Below are 21,184 nucleotides of genomic sequence, written 5' to 3' on the forward strand. Positions count from 1 at the left end.
GTGACCTCTGCCCGTGGGAGTCCCTTGGGGGGTTGAGCGATGACAGATTGACAGCAGTGCTGCCCCACCGCTCAGGACCCCAAGGAGTTTTCTTTGTGTGGGTTTTATCTATCAACTGGTGCCCTTTTACAAATTAAAACTGAGGAATTTTTTAAATGCTGTGTTCATTTATTACTTCATTTAAAAATAATAAGCCCATCACATGTTAACATAAACAATGTTTTTTTTCAGTTATTAAACTTTTTTTTATTTTATTGGAGTGTAGTTGATTTATAATGTATTAGTTTCAGGTGTACAGCAAAGTGATTCAGTTATACATATATTCATTTTTCAGATTCTTTTATGATATAGGTTTTCACAGATTATTTTTTTAACAAGATTTTATTTATTTTTTATAAATTTATTTATTTATTTTTTGGCTGCATTGGGTCTTCGTTGCTGCGCATGGGCTTTCTCTAGTTGCGGCGAGCAGGGGCTACTCATTGCGGTGGCTTCTCTTGTTGTGGAGCATGGGCTCTAGGCGTGCAGGCTTCAGTAGTTGTGGCTCACGGGCTCAGTAGTTGTGGCACACGGGCTTAGCTGCTCCACGGCATGTGGGATCTTCCCAGACCAGGGCTCGAACCTGTCTCCCCTGCGTTGGCAGGCAGATTCTTAACCACTGGGCATCAGGGAAGCCCTATAACAGATTATTGTGTAGAGTTTCCTGTGCTATACGGTAGGTCCTTGTTCGTTATCTATCTTATATATAGTATATATATATATATCCCAACCTCCTAATTTATCCCTCCCTCCCACGTTTCCCCTTTGGTAACCATGAGTTTGTGTTCGATATCTGTAGGTCTGTTTCTGTTTTGTAAGTTCATTTGTATGATTTTTTTAAAATTAGATTCCATATAAGTGATATTTGTCTTTCTCTGTCTGACTTATTAGACTTAGTATGATAATCTCTAGGTCCATCCATGTTGCTGCAAATGGCATTATTTCATTTTTAGTAATATTCCATTGTATATTACTGAGCAATATCCCATTGTATATGGGTAATATTCCATTGTATATGTGTACCACAGCTTTTTTTTTTTAATTTTATTTATTTATTTATTTATTTATTTATGGCTGTGTTGGGTCTTCGTTTCTGTGCGAGGGCTTTCTCTAGTTGTGGCAAGTGGGGGCCACTCTTCATCGCGGTGCGCGGGCCTCTCACTATCGGGGCCTCTCTTGTTGCGGAGCACAGGCTCCAGACGCGCAGGCTCAGCAATTGTGGCTCACGGGCCCAGCTGCTCTGCGGCATGTGGGATCCTCCCAGACCAGGGCTCGAACCCGCGTCCCCTGCACTGGCAGGCAGATTCTCAACCACTGCGCCACCAGGGAAGCCCCCCCATCTCTTTTTTAAAAAATAAATTTATTTATTTATGGCTTCGTTGGGTCTTTGCTGCTGCGCGCAGGCTTTCTCTAGTTGCGGCAAGCGGGGGCTACTCTTCATTGTGGTGTGCAGGCTTCTCATTGTGGTGGCTTCTCTTGTTGTGGAGCACGGGCTCTAGCCTCACGGGCTTCAGTAGTTGTGGCATGCAGCCTCAGTAGTTGTGGCACAGGGGCTTAGTTGCTCCGCGGCATGTGGGATCTTCCTGGACCAGGGATCGAACCCGTGTCTCCTGCATTGGCAGGCAGATTCTTAACCACTGCACGACCAGGGAAGTCCACCACATCTTGATCCATTCCTCTGTTGTTGGGCATTTTGGTTGCTTCCATGTCTTGGCTGTTGTAAATGGTGCTGCAATGAATAAACAGTGTTTTTGATGAAGAGTGGCATTGTTTTACAGTTTTGCAGATTTTTTGGCTTATTGAAAGACAGCTGGATTCTCATATATGTTTCTACATTTAATCTGTGATACAAACCACATAGGCCCTGGAAGACTTCACTGTAGGCGTATGACAGAACTAGGATTAAAAAGGCAAAGAGCATCTTTCTTTTATTAAGATAGTTTTCTTCTGTGGACTCCCTGGAAGTCTGGCGGGTCCCCTGGGCACCCTGTTGAGAACTGCTGATCTACAGAGCTATCATGTTTCTAGTTTTAAAAGTTGCTGAGTTGTGTATAAATATGTTTTGTTTCTATTCTATTTTTGTTCTAGTGGTTATCTTACTACTACTATTTTTAGTTCCTTAGTTCCTTGTTCTTCTATTTATACTTACTATCTGGTTTGTCAGGCTTTTTTTTCATTCCAATTTTTATTGAGGTATAATTAATTTACAATAAATTACACATTTAAAGTGTACAGTTTGATAAATTTTGGCATGTAAACATTACTGCCAAGGAATCATCAACACAATTAATGTAATAAACATACCCATTACCTCTAAAAGTTTTTTTTCAAAGTTTAACAATTAAAATTCATTATTAAACTTTTTTTTAATTATAGTTCATTTACAAAGTTGTGTTAGTTTCAGGTGTACAGCACAGTGATTCAGATATATATATATTCTTTTTCAGATTCTTTTCCCTTATAGGTTGTTACAAAATACTCAGTATAGTTCCCTGGGCTATATGGTAGGTTCTTGTTGGTTATCTGTATTGTGTATAGTAGTGTGTATGTGTTAATCCCAACCTCCTAATTTATCCCTCCCCACACCTTTCCCCTTTGGTAACCATAAGATTGTTTTCTATGTCTGTGAGTCTCTTTCTGCTTTGTAAATAAGGTCTTTTTTTTTCCTTTTTTAATTGAAGTATAGCTGATTTACAATGCTGTGCCAGTCTTTGCTGTACAGCAAAGTGACTCAGCTATACACATATATAGGTTCTTTTTTTAATATTCTTTTCCATTATGGTATGTCACAGGATATTGAATATAGTTCCCTGTGCTATATGTAGGACCTTGTTCTTCATCCATTCTATATGTAATAGTTTGCATCTACCAACCACAAACTCCCAGTTCATCTCTACCCCCCACCCCTGCGCTGGGGCAACCACAGGTCTGTTCTCTATGTCTGTGAGTCTGTTTCTGTTTTGTAGATAAGTTCATTTGTGCCATATTTTAGATTCCCCATATAAGTGATATCATACGGTATTTGTCTTTCTTATTCTGACTTACTTCACTTAGTATTATAATCTCTAGTTGCACCCGTGTTGCTGCAAATGGCATTATTTCATTCTTTTTTATGGCTGAGTAGTATTCCATTGTATACATGTACCACATCTTGATCCATTCATCTGTCGGTGGACATTTAGGTTGTTTCCATGTCTTGGCTATTGTGAATAGTGCTGCTGTGCACATGCGGGTGCACGTATCTTTCTGGATTAGAGTTTTGTCTGGATATATTCCCAGGAGTGGGATTGCTGGATCATACGTTAATTCTATTTTTAGTTTTCTGAGAAACCTCCATACTGTTTTCCATAGTGGCTGTACCAATTTACATTCCCACCAACAGTGTAGGAAGGTTCCCTTGTCTCCATACCCTCTCCAGCATTTGTTATTTGTAGACTTTTTAATGATGGCCATTCTGACCAGTGTGAGGTGGTACCTCATTGTAGATTGATTTGCATTTCTCTAATGATTAGAGATGTTGAGCATCTTTTCATATGCCTACTGGCCAGCTGTATGTCTTCTTTGAAGAAATGTCTATTTAGGTCTTCTGTCCATTTTTCGCTTGGATTGTTTTTTTGTTGTTGAGTTGTATGAGCTGTTTGTATATTTTGGAGATTAAGTCCTTGTCTGTCCCATCATTTGCAAATATTTTCTCCCATTCCATAGGTTGTCTTTTCGTTTTTTTTATGGTTTCCTTTGCTGTGCAAAAGCTTGTAAGTTTGATTAGGTCCTGTTTGTTTATTTTTGGTTTTCTTTCTGTTGCCTTGGGAGACTGACCTAAGAAAACATTGGTACGATTTATGTCAGAGAATGTCTTGCGTATGATCTCTTCTTAGGAGTTTAATGGTGTCATGTCTTATGTTTAAGTCTTTAAGCCATTTTGAGTTTATTTTTGTGTATAGTGTGAGGTTGTGTTCTAACTTCATTGATTTACATGCAGCTGTCAAACTTTCCCAGCACCACTTGCTGAAGAGACAGTCTTTTTCCCATTTTATATTCTTGCCTCCTTTGTCAAAAATTAGTTGACCATAGGTGTCTGGGTTTATTTTTGGGCTTTCTATTCTATGTTTTTCTATTCTATTCCATTGATCCGTATGCTTGTTTTTGTACCAATAACACACTGTTTTGATTACTGTAGCTTTGTTTTGTTTTGTTTTAATATTTATTTATTTGGCTGCACCGGGTCTTAGTTACAGCACGCAGGATCTTTGTTGCAGCATACGGGATCTTTAGTTGTGGCCTGTGGGATCTTTAGTTGCAGCATGCAGGACTTAGTTGCGGCATGCAAACTCTTAGATGCGGCATGTGGGATCTAGTTCCCTGACCAGGGATCGAACCCGGGCCCCCTGCATTGGGAGCGTGGAGTCTTAGCCACTGGACCACCAGGGAAGTCCCTGTAGCTTTGTAGTATTGTCTGAAGTCTGGGAGAGTTATGCCTCCTGCTTTCCCCTCCCCCCGCTCAGGATTGCTCTGGCAATTCTGGGTCTTTTATGGGTCCATATAAATTTTTGGATTATTCTACTTCTGTGAAAAATGTCGTGGGTAATTTGATAGGGATCGCATTAAATCTGTAGATCGCTTTGGGTAGTATTGCCATTTTAGCAATATTAATTCTTCCAATCCAAGAGTGTGGGATATTTTTCCATTTCTTTGAATCCTCTTTTATTTCCTTTATTAATGTTTTATAGTTCTCAGCGTGTAAATATTTCATCTCCTTGGTCAGGTTTATTCCTAGGTGTTTTTTTTTTTTTTTATTGGTGTAATTTTATTTTATTTTATTTTATTTTATTTTTTTAAATTTTTATTTATTTTTGGCTGCATTGACTCTTCATTGCTGCGCGTGGGGTTTTCTCCAGTTGCAGCGAGCGGGGGCTACTCTTCGTTGCGGTGCGCGGGCTTCTCACTGCGGTGGCTTCTCTGGTTGCAGAGCACGGGCTCTAGGCGCACAGGCTTCAGTAGTTGCAGCACACGGGCTCAGTAGTTGTGGCTCGCGGGCTCTAGAGCGCAGGCTCAGTAGTTGTGGCGCACGGGCTTAGTTGCTCCGTGGCATGTGGCATCTTCCCGGACCAGGGCTTGAACCTGCGTCCCCTGCCCTGGCAGGCGGATGCTTAACCACTGCGCCACCAGGGAAGTCCCTATTGGTGTAATTTTAAATGGTAGTTTTTTTTTTTTTACATTCCCTTTCTGATATTTCATTGTTAGTGTAAAGGAATGCACCCGATTTCTGAATGTTTATCTTGTATCCTGCTACTTTTCTGAATTCATTTATTAGATCTGGTAGTTTTTGTGTAGAGTCCTTAGGGTTATCTATATATAGTATCATGTCATCTGCATGTAGTTACAGTTTTACCTCTTGCCTTCCAATTTGGATGCCTTTTATTTCTTTTTCTTGTCTGAAGTCTTTCAGCTTTTCACCATTGAGTATTATGTTGGCTCTTTGTATTATATTGGGTATTATATTGGGATTTCTCATAAATGGCTTTTATTATGTTGAGATATGTTCTCTCTATTCCCACTTTGGTAAGAGTTTTTATCATGAATGGATGCTGAATTTTGTCAAATGCTTTTTCTGCATCTATTGAGATGATCATGTGGTTTTTTACTTTTCTTTTATTAATTTGTATTACATTGATTGATTTGCATATGTTGAAGCATCCTTTTGAACCTCAGATGAATCCCACTTGGTCATGGCGTATGATCTTTTTTACGTGTTGTTAGATTTGGTTTGCTAATATCTTGTTGAGAATTTTTGCATCTATATTCATCAAAGATATTGACCTGTAATTTTCTTTTTTTGGTGGTATCTTTGTCTGGTTTTGGTATCAGGATGATTGTGGCTTCACAGAATGTCTTTGGGAGTGTTCCCTCCTCTGCAGTCTTTTGGAAGAGTTTGAGAAGAATCCATATAAGTTCTTCTTTGTATGTTTGGTAGAATTCACCTGTGAAGCCATCGGGTCCTGGACTTTTGTTTGTAGGAAGTTTTTTTTATTACCGATTCTGTTTCTCTTCTAGTGATCGTTCTGTTCAAATTATCTATTTCTTCTTGATTAAATTTGGTGGGCTGTATGTTTCTAGAAAATTGTCCATTTCTTCTAGGTTGTCAAATTTGTTGACATGTAATTGTTCATAGTATTCTCTTACGGTCTTTTGTATTTCTGCAATATCAGTTGAGATTTCATTTCTCCTTTTTCATTTCTTGTTTATTTGGGTTCTCTGTCTTTTCTTGGTGAGCATGGCCAGAGGTTTGTCAATTTTGTTTACCCTTTCGAAGAACCAGCTCTTATTTTTGTTGATTTTTTCTATTGTTTTTTCAATCTCTAATTCGTTTATTTTCTCCCTGATCTTTATTATTTCCTTCCTTCTACTGATGTAAGGTTTAGCTTGTTCTTCTTTTTCTAATTCTTTCTAGATGGTAGGTTAGGTTGTTTACTTGAGATTTTTCTTGTTTTTTGATGAAGGCCTGTATCTCTACGAACTTCCCTCTAAGAACTGCTTTTGCTGCATCCCATAGACTTTGCATACTTGTGTTTTCCTTGTCATTTGTCTCAAGGTATATTTTAATTTCCTTTTTAATTTCCTTATTGACCCATTGGTGTTTTAGTAGCATGGTATTTTGTCTCCATGTAATCTTTTTTTCTCGTTTCTTTTCTGTTGTTGATTTCTAGTTTCATGCCATTGTGGTCAGGGAAGATGCTTGAAATAATTTCTGTACTCCTATTAAATTTGTTGAAGTTAGTTTTGTGCCCTAGGATGTGGTCAGTCCTAGAGAATGTTCCGTGTACACTTGAAATGAATGTATATTCTGTTTTTTTTTTTTTATTAATTTATTTTTATTTTTGGCTGTGTTGGTCTTCGTTTCTGTGCGAGGGCTTTCTCTAGTTGCGGCAAGCAGGGGCCACTTTTCATCGCGGTGTGCGGGCCTTTCACTGTCACGGCCTGTCTTGTTGCAGGGCACAGGCTCCAGACGCGCAGGCTCAGTAGTTGTGGCTCACGGGCCTAGGTGCTCCGCGGCATGTGGAATCTTACCAGACCAGGGCTCGAACCCGTGTCCCCTGCATTGGCAGGCAGATTCTCAACCACTGCGCCACCAGGGAAGCCCTATTCTGGTTTTTTTTGATGTAGTGTCCTGAAAATTATCAATTAAGTCTAACTGTTCTGTTGTATCATTTAGGACCTCTGTTGCCTTATTGATTCTGTCTGGAAGATCTGTCCATTGATGTGAGTGGAGTATTAAAGTCTCCTACTATTGTATTCCTATCCATTCTCCCTTTGTCTGTTAGTATTTGTGGTATGTATGGGTGGTCCTATATTAGGTGCATATGTTGATGAGTATAAAATCCTCTTCTTGTACTGATCCGGTTATCATATAGTGTCCTTCTTTATCTTTCTCTATAGCGTTTGCTTTAATCTATTTTATCTGATATGAGTATTGCAACTCCTGCTTTCTTGTCATTTCAGTTTGCATGAAATATATTTTTCCACCCCCTCACTTTCAGTCTATGTGTTTGCCCTCAGGTGGGTCTCTGGTAGGCAGCATATAGTAGGCTCTTGTTTTTTTTAATCCTGTCTGCCACTCTGTCTTTTGATTGGAGCATTTAGTCCATTGACATTTAAGGTAATTACTGTTACATAAGTATTTATTGCCATTTCAAACCTTGTTTCTTCTTTGTTCCCTTTTCTTTTTTTCTTTTTGTGGTTTGATGATTTCCTTTTATGCTTGTGTTCTCCTCTACTAGGTTTTTGTGAATCTATTGTATGTTTTTGATTTGTGGTTGCCCTGTTTTTCAAGTATTATATGTTAACCCTTTCCCATATCTGCTTTCTTTAGACTGGTAGTCTCAAACACATTCTAAAAAAAAAACTGCATTTTTTTTACTCCCCTTCCCCACATTTTATGATTTTGATGTCCCTTTTTGCATCTTCATGTTTATCCTTTTGCTGTTCGTTGTGTTTATCATTGCTTTCACAAATAGGTTTTTTTTCTTTTCTTTTTGATCTGTATACTGGCTAATTTAAGTGATTTACTTCCAATTGTGGTTTCCTCCTTCCTATTTCTTCTTGCTTCTTTTCTGTTTAGAGATGGTGACCTTTCAATATTTCTTTTAGGATAGGTTTAGTATTGCTGTATTTTTAGTTTTTGCTTGTCTGAGAAATTCTTTATTTCTCCTCCTATTCTAAATGATAATCTTGCTGGGTAGAGTATTCTAGGTTGCACATTTTTCTCTTTCAAGACTTTGAATGTATTTTGCCACTCCCTTGTGGCCTGCAGAGTTTTTGTAGAGAAATCAGCTGATAGCCTTATGGGGGTTCCTTTGTAAAGAAATGTATGTTTTCCTCTTGCTGCCTTTAGAATCCTCTCTTTATCTTTAACTTTTGCCACTTTTATTATAATATGTCTTGGTGTAGGTCTGTTTGGGTTCAACTTGTGTGGGACCCCCTGTGCTTCCTGTATCTGTATATGTTTCCTTCTTTAGGTTTGGGAAGTTTTCAGCTATAATTTCTTCAGATACATTTTCAATCCCCTTTTCTCTTTCTTCTCCTTCTGGAATCCCTATTATGTGTAGATTGACCCACTTTATATTATCCCATAGGTCTCTTATACTGCTTTCATTTTTTTGCATTTGGTTTCCTGTCTGCTGTTTTGACTGGGTAATTTCCATTAGTCTATCTTCCAGGTCACTTATTCTTTCCTCTGCATTATTCATTCTGTTCTTCATTGCCTTGAGCTCGGCTTTCGTCTCAGCAAATGAATTTTCTAACTTTTCTTGGGTCCTTCTTATAGTTTCTAGTTCATTTTTACAGTTATCTGAATTTCTGTCAATAACCTTTCTTAATTCCTTCAGTATTTTCATTATCTCCTTCTTGAACTCAGTGTCTGTTTTATTTATTTATTTATTTATTTGTCTGTGCTGGGTCTTCGTTGCAGCATGCGGGATCTTTTAGTTGTGGCATGGGGCATCTTTAGTTGCAGCATGCGAACTCTTAGTTGTGGCATGTGGGATCTAATTCCCTGACCAGGGATTGAACCCAGGCCCCCTACATTAGGAGCATGGAGTCTTAGCCAGTGGACCACCAGGGAAGTCCCTTGGTGTCTATTAGACTGAAGAGGTCTGTTTCATTGTTCCTTCAGGGGAATTTTCTTGGTCTTTTAACTGAGAGTGATTCCTCTGCTTCTTCATTTTGCTTATATTTCTCTTAGTCTGTGAGTTTAGGAGAAACAGTTACCTACTGTAATCTTGGAGGGCTACTTATATGCAGGAGCGTCCCTGTGTAGCTTGTGTGGGTTTAATATTTTTTTGGCGTGAGGGCAGTTTTTGTTGTGGATGCTTGCCGTCTCTTTCCTCAGCATATGCTGGCTCATATCCCTTTGGTAGGGGCGTGCACGTACGCAGGTGCACAGCTCACGCGGACTCCCAGGGAGGCGGGAGCAGTGGTTGGCTTCCGGTCATGGGTCCCTCCGCAGCGGTGATGGCGGGTCACGTGCCCCTGGGCGGTTGGCACCAGGTCGCGAGGCCCTCGGCAGGGTGAGCCACGTAGGCTCCTGGGAAGGTGGGGGCAGTGATCTGCACCTGCTCCCAAGACCCTTCCCAGTGTGCAGAAACCTTTCCACTTCACAGCTCCCTCCCAGAGGCGCAGGTCCCATCCTGATTCCTTTCTCTCTCTCTTTTTTCTTTTTCCCTCTGCTCTATCCAGTTACATGGAGATTTCCTTGCCCTTTTGGAAGTCTGAGGTCTTCTGCCAGCATTCAGTAGATGTTCTGTAAGAGTCGTTCCACATGTAGAAACATTTTTTTTTAATTTTAATTCATTTAAATTTAATTTAATTTTTTTTTAAGTTTTTTGAAAATTTTTTATTGTGGTAAAAGACACATAATAAAATTTAACTATCTTAATGATTTAGAAGTGTGCAGTTCAGTGATATTACGTACGTTCATATTGTTGTGCAATCACCAGCATTCATTTTCAGAGCTCATTTCATCTTCAGAACCCAAAACTTGTACCCATTAAACATTACCTCCCATCACCCCTCTTCCCAGTCTCTGGCAACTACCATCCACTTTTCTGTACCTAAGGATGTGACTACTCTAGATACCTCACTGAAGTGGAATCATACAGTATTGTCTTTTTATAACTGGCTTATTTCACAGCTTAGTGTCCTCAAGGTTCATCCATGTTGTAGCGTGTGTCACCATTTCTTTCCTTTTTAAGGTGGAATGATATTCCATGTATATATCTATATCACAGTTATATATCTATATATCTGTTCACAAATCTATAATATCTATCCAGTGGACTATCTATATCTGTCACATTTTGCTTACCCACTCATCTGTTGCTCAGCACTTCAGTTGCTTCCACCTTTTGGCTATTATGAATAATGTTTCTATGAACATGTGTGTACAAATATTTCTTCAAGACCTTGACTTCAGTTGTTTTTTTTAATATATATATAAATTTATTTATTTATTTTTGGCTGCATTGGTCTTCGTTGCTGTGCACGGGCTTTCTCTAGTTGCGGCGAGTGGGGGCTACTCTTTGTTGCGGTGCGCGGGCTTCTCATTGTGGTGGCTTCTCTTGTTGCGGAGCCTGGGCTCTAGGCGCGTGGGCTTCAGTAGTTGTGGCACACAGACTCAGTAGTTGTGGTGCACGGGCTTAGTTGCTCCACGGCATGTGGGATTTTCCCAGCCCAGGGCTGGAACCTGTGTCCCCTGCATTGGCAGGCGGATTCTTAACCACTGTGCCACCAGGGAAGTCCCGTAGGTGTATTTTTGATGTATCTGTGGGGAGAAGGTGAGCTCCACGTTTTGCTTTTCCACCATCTGGATCCAATCCCTCAAGGTCTTTTGTATCATTTTTTTTTTAACCCATAAAAGTTTTCTTGTGCCCCTTTCATTCTCTCTCTGTCCCCAGGCAACCACTAATGTGCTTTCTGTCACTGCAGCTTAATTTGCAATTTCTGGAATTTTATTTAAATAGATTCATATGTTATATAAGTTTTTGTCCAGCTGTTTTTGGCCTAACTTAGAGTTTCATCCATGTTGTGTGCATCAATAGTTCGTTTCTTTTTAATGCTGTATGCATATACCAAAATTTGTTTATCCATTCACCTATTCATTGACATTTGGTAGGTATCCAGACTTTTGCTATCACAAAAAGGGATGTTGTGAACATTTTTTTGTGAGTCTGGTGTACACATGTGCTTGCATTTCTCTTGGGGAAATACCTAGGAGTGGAGAGTCTGAACCATATGGTAGGTTCATGCTGAAATCTAAGAAAGTGCCAAACTGTTTTCCAAAGTGGTCACCACTTCACATCCCCACTAGTGCATTGGAGTTCCAGTTGCTCCACATTTTTGTCAGCACTTGGTATGGTCAGTCTTTTCAATTCTAGTCATTCTACTGGGTGTGCTATGGTATCTCATTGTGGTTGTAATTTTCATTGCCTTAATGACTGACAAGATGTTGGTCATCTTTTCATGTGCTTATTTGCCATCTGTATGTCTTTTTTTGGTGAAGTGTCTTTCAAATATTTTATGCATTTTTTAGAAACTGGGATTTAAGACTTTTAATTGGTGTATGTTTTACAAAAATTTTCTCCTGGTCTGTGGCTTGACTTTTCATTTTCTTAACAGTGTCTCAAAGAGCAAAAGTTTTTAATGTTGATTCGGTACAAGTTTTTTCTTTTGTAGTTCATGCTTTTTGTATTGTACATAAAATATCTACCAAACCCAAGGTCATGATGATTTTCGTCTATATCTTCTTTTAGAAGGTTTATATTTTTATCTGTTAACATTTAGATTTATGATCCATTCCCAGGTAATTTTGTTCACGATGTGAGGTAAAGTTTGAGGATTTCTTTTTTGCATGTGGCTATCCAATCGTTCTAGCAACATTTATTGAAAGGATGATCCTTTCCCTATTTAACTGACTTTGATACTTTTGTCAAAAATCAATTGACCATAAGATTTTCGGAAGATGGCAGAGTATGAAGCACCAGGAATCTGTCTCCGCCCCCCCCCCAACCCCCGGCAGACAACAATTGCACTGGCAGAATCTGTCTGTTGTAACTGTTGAGGAGCTCTGGAGTCTAGGTGGTGGAGCCGGGGGTGGGAGGGGGGTGGGGGAGGGGTGGGGCAGGGCCCTGGACAAAAATGTGGTTAATTTCAATCAGTTTCAGCTCTGAGCACAGAAGCAGCTACCCACCCCCAGAGCCAAAGCAGGCTGCTATGCACTTGTTCCTGGAGCAGCCTGTACACAGCTTGTGGGAGCCAGAGTGGGCAAAACGGATCCTGTGCATCAGGTATTAGGGATCTGTGCTGGTTGCTGATTGCTGCTTCTGGTCAGAGGTGCAGACAAGGAGGCAGAGGCCATGGTGTTGCAGCTTCTTACAATGTTGCAAGCCCCTCCCCCTCTGACGGAAGTCACTTCTAGGGGATTTAAAGGGCTAGTGCCTTTTTTCCTCTTCATTTTTGCCTTTTTTTTTTTGGCCATGTGGCATGTGGGATCTTAGTTCCCCAACCAAGGATCAAACCTGTGCCCCCTGCAGTGGGTGGGCGGAGTCTTAACTACTGGACTGCCAGGGAAGTCCCTCTTTTTGTTTTTTCAGGAGCCAGATGGAATACTAGGACCTTCTAAAGCAATCACATATATGGGCGGCAAATTAGAAAGTCACCATGCATGACTTGGGAAAGGGACAGGCTCAGGAAAGACCTGTAAACACCTTAAGTTTACACCTCAGGCGGGTCCTCGGCATAGACAAAGCCTACAACAATTAAAAAACAAAACAAAACCCAAAAGCACAAACAACAAAAATAAAAATCAACATGTGGAATATGAAACCTAAAATCTTCTGCATAGCAAAGGAAATAATCAACAAAATGAAAAGGCATCCTAAGGAATGGGAGAAAATATTTGCAAAGCGTATATTGGATAGGGGACTAATATCCAAAATATATAAAGAACTCATGCAACTCAAGAGCAAAAAAAAAAGGTTAAAAAATGGGCAGAGGAACTAAATAGACTTTTTTCTAGAGAAGACATACAGATGTCCAACAGATCTATGAAAAAAGTGCTGAACATCAGTCAACAGGGAAATGCAAGTCAAAACCACAGTGAGATAACACCTCACACCTGTTAGAATGACTGTCATCAAAAAGACCACAGGTAACAAATGTTGATAAAGATGTGGCAAAATGGAACCCTTGTGCACTGTTGGTGGGATTGTAAATTTGTCAGCCACTATGGAAAACAGTATGGAGGCTCCTTAAAAAATTAAAATTGAACTACCATATCCAGTAATTCACTTCTTGGTATATACCCAAAAGAAATGAAAACACTGGGACTTCCCTGATGGCGCAGTGGTTAGGAATCCACCTGCCAGTGCAGGGGACACGGATTCGATCCCTGGTCCGGGAAGATCCCACATGCTGCGGAGCAGCTAAGCCCGTGCACCACAACTACTGAGCCTGTGTCCCGCAACTACTGAAGCCCGTGTGCTGCAACTACTGAAGCCCACGTGCCTAGAGCCCGTGCTCTGCAACGAGGGAAGCCACCACAGTGAGAAGCCTGCACACCACAACGAAGAGTAGCCTCCGCTCACCACAACTAGAGAAAGTCTGCGTGCAGCAATGAAGACCCAATGCAGCCAAAAATAAATAAATAAATTAAAAAAAATGAAAACACTAACCCAAAGAGATAATATGCACTCCCATGTTTATTGCAACATTATTCACAATAGCCAAGGTATGGAAACAACCTAAGTGTTCTCCAGTTGTTGAATGGATAAAGAAGATGTAAGATACCAAGATATATGTAAGTAAAATAGAATATTATTCATCCATGAGAAAGGAAGTCCTGCCATTTGCAACAACATGGATGGACCTTGAGGATACTATGCTTAGTGTAATAAGTCAGAGAAAGACAAGTATTGTGATAATCACTTATATGTAGAATCTAAAAAAGCTGAACTCCTAAAACAGTTGAATATGTGATTACTAGGGGCTGGGGAATGGGGGAATTGGAGAGGTGTTGTTTAAAGGTATACACTTGGAACTAGTAGATAAGTGAGTCCTGGAGATCTAATGTACATTATTGTGATTATAGACAACAGCACTGTACTATACATATCAAATGTGCTAACAGAATAGATCTTAATGATTACCGCCTCAAAAAGAAATGATAATTATGTTATGTAGTAGAGGTATTAGCTAAGGCTATGGTGGCAATCCTATTGCAATATATAAATGTATCAAATCAACATGTTGTACACCTTGAACTTAGACAATGTTATATGTCAAATATGTTAGATTAAGGAAAAAAGAGCAAACCCTGGGGATTTCCCTGGTGGTCCAGTGGTTAAGACTCTGTGCTTCCACTGCAGGGGCACAGGTTTGATCCCTGGTCGGGGAACTAAGATCCCACATGCCACACAGCATGGCCAAAAAAGAAAAAGGAGCAAACCCTGGGAAGAGGGAAAATCTGATTTCCAAAGTTACCACATTATTAATTCACATGTCCAGTTTTCAACAAAAGCAGAGCAGAAAAGTATGACCCATACAAAGAAAAAAAAAAAGAACCAACAAAAAACTCGTCCTGTAAAAGACCTGATGGAGGATCTACTAGACAAAGACTTAAACATAGCCATCTTAAAGATGCTCAACTAACAAGACATGCAGGAAGTGAAGAAAGTGTGAACAAAATGGAAATATCAATAAAGAGGTAGTAAACCTAAAAAGAAACAAATGACATGTGTGAGCTGAAAAGTACAGTGACTGAAAGGAAGAGTTCTCTAGAGGGGTTCAAAGACAGATTTGAGAAGGCAGAAGAATCAGTGAACTTGCTGATAGGATAATGGAAAATAATCAAGTCTGAAGAACAGGAAAAAAAAAAAGATTGAAGAAAAGTGAACCTGAGGGACCTGTGGAACACTGTTAAATGCATACATATTGTGGGAGTCCCAGAAGGAGAAGAGAGACTATTTGAAGAAACATTGGTTGAAAACTTCTCAAATTTCGTGAAAGACATGAATATAAACATCCAAGAAGCTAAGCAAACTCCAAATAAGATGAATCATAGAGACCTACACCAAGACATGTTATATAATCACACTGTCAGAAGACAAAGACCAAAAGAGTCTTGAGAGCTGTAAGAGAGAAGCAACAAGGGATCCTCAATAAGATCATCAGTAGATTTCTCATCAGAAGCTTTGGAGGCCAGAAAGCAGTGGGCCAATATATTCAAAGTGCTAAAAGGAAAAAATTCTCAACCAAGAATGCTGTATCTGGCAAACTGTCCTTTACAAGTAAGGGAGAAATTAAGACATTCCCAGATAAAAGCTGAGAGAGTTTGTTACCACTGGCTCTGCCCTACAAGAAATGCTCAGGACACTAGACAGTAACTCAAGTCCATGTAAAGAAATAAAGATCTCATTGAAGGTAAATACATGGGCAGGTATAAAACCTAGTATTACTGTAACAGTGGCTTATAACTGTAGTTTTTGTTTTCTACTTGATTTAGGAGTCTAATATATTTTTTAGAAAAACATCAGTCTCAAAGCTAGTATCACTAACTTTGTAACTCTACGTTTTGTTCTGTGTAATAATTTAAGAGACTAAAAATCGTTTGAAACAATTATTAGTTTATGTTTTTGGACATGGTGCATAAAGATGTAATTTTGTGACAACAATAAAAGAAAAAGGGTAGATATGGAGCCTTTAAAGGAACAGAATTTTAGTATGTTATTTAAGTTAAGCTGGTGTAAATTCATATGAGAGTGTTATAACTTTGAGATGTTCAGTGTGATCCCCATGGTAACCACAAAGAAAATACCTAAAGAATATGCATGAAAGCAAATGAGAGAGGAATTGAAATGTTTCACTGCAAAAAAAATCAAGTAAAAAGACAGTAATGCAAAAAAAAAGATGGACAAAAAACCTATATAAATAACAAAATGACAGAAGTCTTTCCTTATCACTAATTACTTTAAAAGTAAATAGATTAAACTCTTCCATCAAAAGTCAGAAGTCGCCAGATTTAAAAAATAATCCAGCTATATCTTGTCTACAGGAGATTCAGTTTAGATCCAAAGACACAACCAGGTTAACAGATAAATGGGTAAACAAAATGTATATGCATACAATGGAATATTATTTAACCTTTAAAAGGAGGGAAATTTGGACCAATGCTACAACATGAACCTTGAGGACATTACGCTAAGTGAAATAAGCTGGTCAGAAAAGGACACATACTGATTGATTTCACCTGTATGAAGTATTGATACTGAGAGCAGTCAAATCCATAGAGACAGAAAGTAATAGAATGGTGGTTGCCAGGGGGTGGGGGGGAGGAGGAATGGGGAGTTATTGTTTAATGAGGGCAGAGTTAACTGTTCTGAACGGTGAAACGAGTTCTGGAGAATGGGTGGTGATGATGGTTGCACGGTAATGTGAATGTACTTAATACTACTGAATTGCACACTTAAAACTGGCTAAGATAGTAAATTTTATGTGTATTTTGCCACAATATAAAAAAATGGAAAAAATCAATCATTTATGTGAAGGTCTGTTTCTGAATCCTCTGTTCTATTTGTCTCTTTTGATGCAAGTATCATGTTGCCTTCTTTACTGAGCTTTGTAATGGGCTTGAAACCAAGTAGTGTTTGTCCTCCAGCCTTGTTCTTTTCTGAAGTTGTTTGGCTCCTCTAGGTCCTTTGCATTTGCTTATAAATTTTAGAATCAGCTTTTCAGCTTCAACAAAAAGGCCTTTGTGTGTTATGATTGGGGTTACAATAAATCTGTAAGTCAGTTTGAGGGAGAATTGAGATTATAACAATACTGAATTTTCAAATCCACGATTGTGGGATATCTCCCCATTTATTTGATTCTTATATAATTCTCTCAGCAGCATTTTGTGCGTCATGGTCAGTGTATAGACCTTGGACAATTTTTTTTTTTTTTTTTTTTTTGGCTGCATTGGGTCTTCGTTGTTGTGTGCAGGCTTTCTCTAGTTGCGGCGAGCAGGGGCTACTCTTCGTTGCAGTGCGTAGGCTTCTCGTTGTGGTGGTTTCACTTGTTGCAGAGCACAGGCTTCAGTAGTTGCCGTATGCCTGCTCAGTAGTTGCGGCATGCAGGCCCTAGAGCCCGTGGGCTTCAGTAGTTGCAGTGCGTGGGCTCCAGTAGTTGTGGCACGTGGGCTCTAGAGCGCAGGCTCAGTAGTTGTGGCGCACAGGCTTAGTTGCTCTGCGGCATGTGGGATCTTCCCGGACCAGGGATCAAACCCGTGTCCCCTGCATTGGCAGGCGGATTCTTAACCACTGCGCCACCAGGGAAGTCCCGACCTTGGACAAATTTTGACAAAAGTTTCTGATGGTTTCTCAACTTATCCTTAATGTTTTTTTGATGGTTTGTAAAATGCATCCGTAAGTATTTAAAATTCTTTGACATTATCGTAAATGGTATTTTTTAAAATTCCAATTTCTGATTGTTTGTTGTTTGTGTATAGAAATACAGTTGAGTTTTTACACATTATTTTTACAGTGGTATGGAAGTTCACTTTTTTCTGTATATACTTGTTTCTATTTCTGAAATTTTTCTTCATCTATATTTTATTTCATTAATAAAAGAAATTCACACTCATTTAAAGGAGCTTTAGGAACTATAAACAGGATGAAAGAAAAATGTCACCCATTGTGTCATAGTTTTTGTTGTTGAAAATCAATTTTAGTTGAACTTCAGCAGATGTGGGTGTTTTCGTGGGGATTTCTTAATTCAACCTCAGGGTTATTCCCATTAAATTTAATATGTATGTAATATGATAACATTTCATGATGACATTATTTGCTTTAAAAAACTTTGAGATAATTGTAGATTCACATGCAGTTGTAAGAAATAATTCAGAGATCAGTTATACCCTTCACCCAATCAGTTTCCCCCAATGCATAGCTTTATGGAATGCGTCTTGCGTAACTACAGAACGTTATCACAACCAGGAAATTGACATCCACCTTATTCAGATTTTGCCAGTTGTACATTTACTGATTGTGTGTGTATGTACTTCTGTAATTTTGTCATATATATAGATTCATGAGACAAGCACCACAATCATGATACAGAACAGTTACATCACAAGAATCCCTCATGCGTTCCTTTTATAGACGTAGCCACTTCTTGCCCTCTCCTCCCCAGCTTCTGGAAACCACTAGTCTGTTCTCCATTTTTATAATTTTGTTATTTCAAAAATGTTGTATTAATGGAACCATACAGTATATAAACCTCGGGATTGGCCTTTTTTACTCAGCATAATTCTCCTGTAAGTTGCCATGTATCAGTGGTTTGTTCTTTTTTATTGTTCGGTAGTTTTCCATGTTACAGGTTAACACAATTTGTTGACTATTCTGATGTTGAAGTACATCTTGGTTGTTTCCAGTTTTGAGGCTCTTACGAATAAAACTTCTGCGTACATTTGTGTACAAGCTTTGTGTGAACATGTTTTCTTTTCTCTGGGATAAATGCCCAGGAGTGCAGTTGTTGGGTCCTGAGGTAGTTCTGTGTTTAATTATTTTCAAAGTGTTGGCTGAACCGTTTTACGTTCCCAATAGCAGTGTATGTGATCCAGTTTCTGTGCCTTTTTTGCCAGGATTTGGTGTTGTCACTGGTTTTGTTTTAAAAAAAACTTTAAAAAATTTTGGCCATTCTGATAGATGTGGAGTGTTATCTCATTGTGGTTTTAATTTGCATTTCCCTGATGCCCGATGATGTTGAACATTTTTTCATGTGTTTAGTTGTTCCCTAATGTAGCCTCTTCAGTGAGTACAGTTGGTTTTTGTATATTGGCCTTGTATCCTGCAGCCTTCTTAAGCTCATCTATTAGCTCTTGCAACTTTTTTGATCGATCCCAGAGGGTTTAGTACATAGACAGTCATGTGGTTGGTGATGAGGGCAGTTTCATGTCTTCCTTTCCAGCCTGGTTTCCCTTTCTTTTCTTTGTTTAATTCAATGGCTAACATCTCTAGTATGTTGAATAGGAGTGGTCAGAGCCAACTTCCTTGCCTTGTGCCTGATTTTAGGGAGAAAACATTGTCTTTTACCATTAAGTATGAGTTAGCTGTACATTTTTTTGGAGTGCCCTGTACCAGGTTAAGGAAGTTTCCCTTTATTTCTAGTTTGTAGTGTGTTTTCATCATAAATTGTATCAAATTGTGCCCAGTGTTTTTTTCTGCATCTATGAAGATGATTATGTTTTTTTATTGTTTATTCTGTTGACGTAGTAAATTACATTGACTGGGTTTTGAACACTGAACGGCACTTACATTCCCAGGATAGTTCCCCTTGGTTGTGATATATTATCCTTTTTTGTATTGTTGGATTCACTCTGGAGGATGTTAAGGGGACATGACAGCTAAATACAGTTGGGATCCTGGATTGGATCCCAGGAAAGAAATAGGGCATTAATGGACAAACTGATGAAATTCAAATTAATTCTGTAACTTAGTAATATTGTATGAATGTCCATTTCTTAATTTTGATAGTTTCCCCATGGTTCTATTAGCTTCTGTTAGGAGAAGCTGGATGAAGAGTATACGGGAACCCTATACTATTTTTGTGACTTTTCTTTAAATCTAAAATTATGTGAAAATAAAAGTTTAAAATAAAAATGAAAAAGTGATTTCTTATGGGCAGCGTAGTTGAATATAGTTTTTTAAATCCAATTTGACAGTCTTTTTTCCTTTTTTATTTTTTTAATAAATTTAATTATTTTATTTTTGGCTGCGTTGGGTCTTCGTTGCTGGGTGCGGGCTTTCTCTAGTTGCGGTGAGCAGGGGCTACTCTTCGTTGTGGTGCACGGGCTTCTCATTGCGGTGGCTTCTCTTGTTGCGGAGCATGGGCTCTAGGCGCATGTGCTTCAGTAGTTGTGGCACGTGGGCTCAGTAGTTGTGGCTCGTGGGCTCTAGAGCGCAGGCTCAGTAGTTGTAGCACATGGGCTTCGTTGGTCCACGGCATGTGGGATATTCCCGGACCAGGGCTCGAACCCGTGTCCCCTGCATTGGCAGGCGGATTCTTAACCACTGTGCCATCAGGGAAGCCCTCCTTTTTTAAATTTATTTTTTATTGAGGTAATGTTGGTTTGTAACATTAAGTTTCCTGTGTAGAACACTATATTCCTATTTCTGTGTATATTATGCCATACCACCAAAACTTCAGTTTCCATCTATCACCATACACTTGATCTCCTTTACGCATTTCACCCTCCCCCATTCTGTACCTTTTAATTGGTTTTTGATATATGATTATTTTAATGTGATTATTGATATATATATAGTTGGGTTTAACGTTATCATCTAGCTGTTTATTTCTCCCATATTTTCTTTGATCTTTTTCTCTCTTTTCCTGCTTTTTTTGGATTAATGGAGTATTTTTTATGATTCCATTTTATCTTTTTTGTTGGTTTGTTATGCCTCTTTTGTTTTATAAGTGGTTGCTTTAGAATTTATAGTATGTAAACATATACTATGTCTTATCAAAATCTGCTTTCAGCTGATATTATACCACTTCATGTATGGTGTAAGAACCTTACATTTCTGCTTTCCCAGCCCATGTTCTGTTTCATACATTTTATTTCTACATTCTTTATAAACCCTACAATACTTTATTTCCTTTCTTTCTTCCTTTCTTTCTTCCTTTCTTTCTTTCTTTCTGTCATAAAATGTACATGGAATAAAGTTTACCATTTTATTTATTGACTTCCTCTTGGTACCATCATTCTTCTGTGGGAGGGACTTCTTTTCACATTTCTTGTGGTGCAGCTTTGCAGGGGTGAGTATCTACAGCTTTTATGTATCTGGAAAGTCTGTTTCATCAGAAAAGAGTTCTGTGTTGACAACATTTTTCTTTCAGCAGTCTCTTCTGATTTAACATTGTTTCTGATGAGACATCTGCTACCATATTATCTTTGTTTTTTTTCATGTGTGTTTCTTCCTATCTGGCTGCTTTTAAGTGGTTTTAGAGAAATTGATATTAGTGTAGTTTTCTTCACATTTTTCTCAGGGTTCTTTGAACTTCTTGGATCTGTGTGTTTATAGTGTTTATCAACTTTGGTAAATTTTGGTCATTA

General features: G+C 38.8%; 1 protein-coding gene across 2 annotated transcripts in view; it reads left to right on the plus strand.

Moving 5' to 3' along the window:
• ACAD9 (acyl-CoA dehydrogenase family member 9) overlaps positions 1-21,184 on the plus strand; it is a 65,515-nt gene that overhangs the window by 5,438 nt on the left and 38,893 nt on the right. The window lies entirely within an intron of this gene.

This window comes from Eubalaena glacialis, chromosome 7 (genome assembly GCF_028564815.1).
Source record: "Eubalaena glacialis isolate mEubGla1 chromosome 7, mEubGla1.1.hap2.+ XY, whole genome shotgun sequence".
NCBI lineage: Eukaryota > Metazoa > Chordata > Mammalia > Artiodactyla > Balaenidae > Eubalaena > Eubalaena glacialis.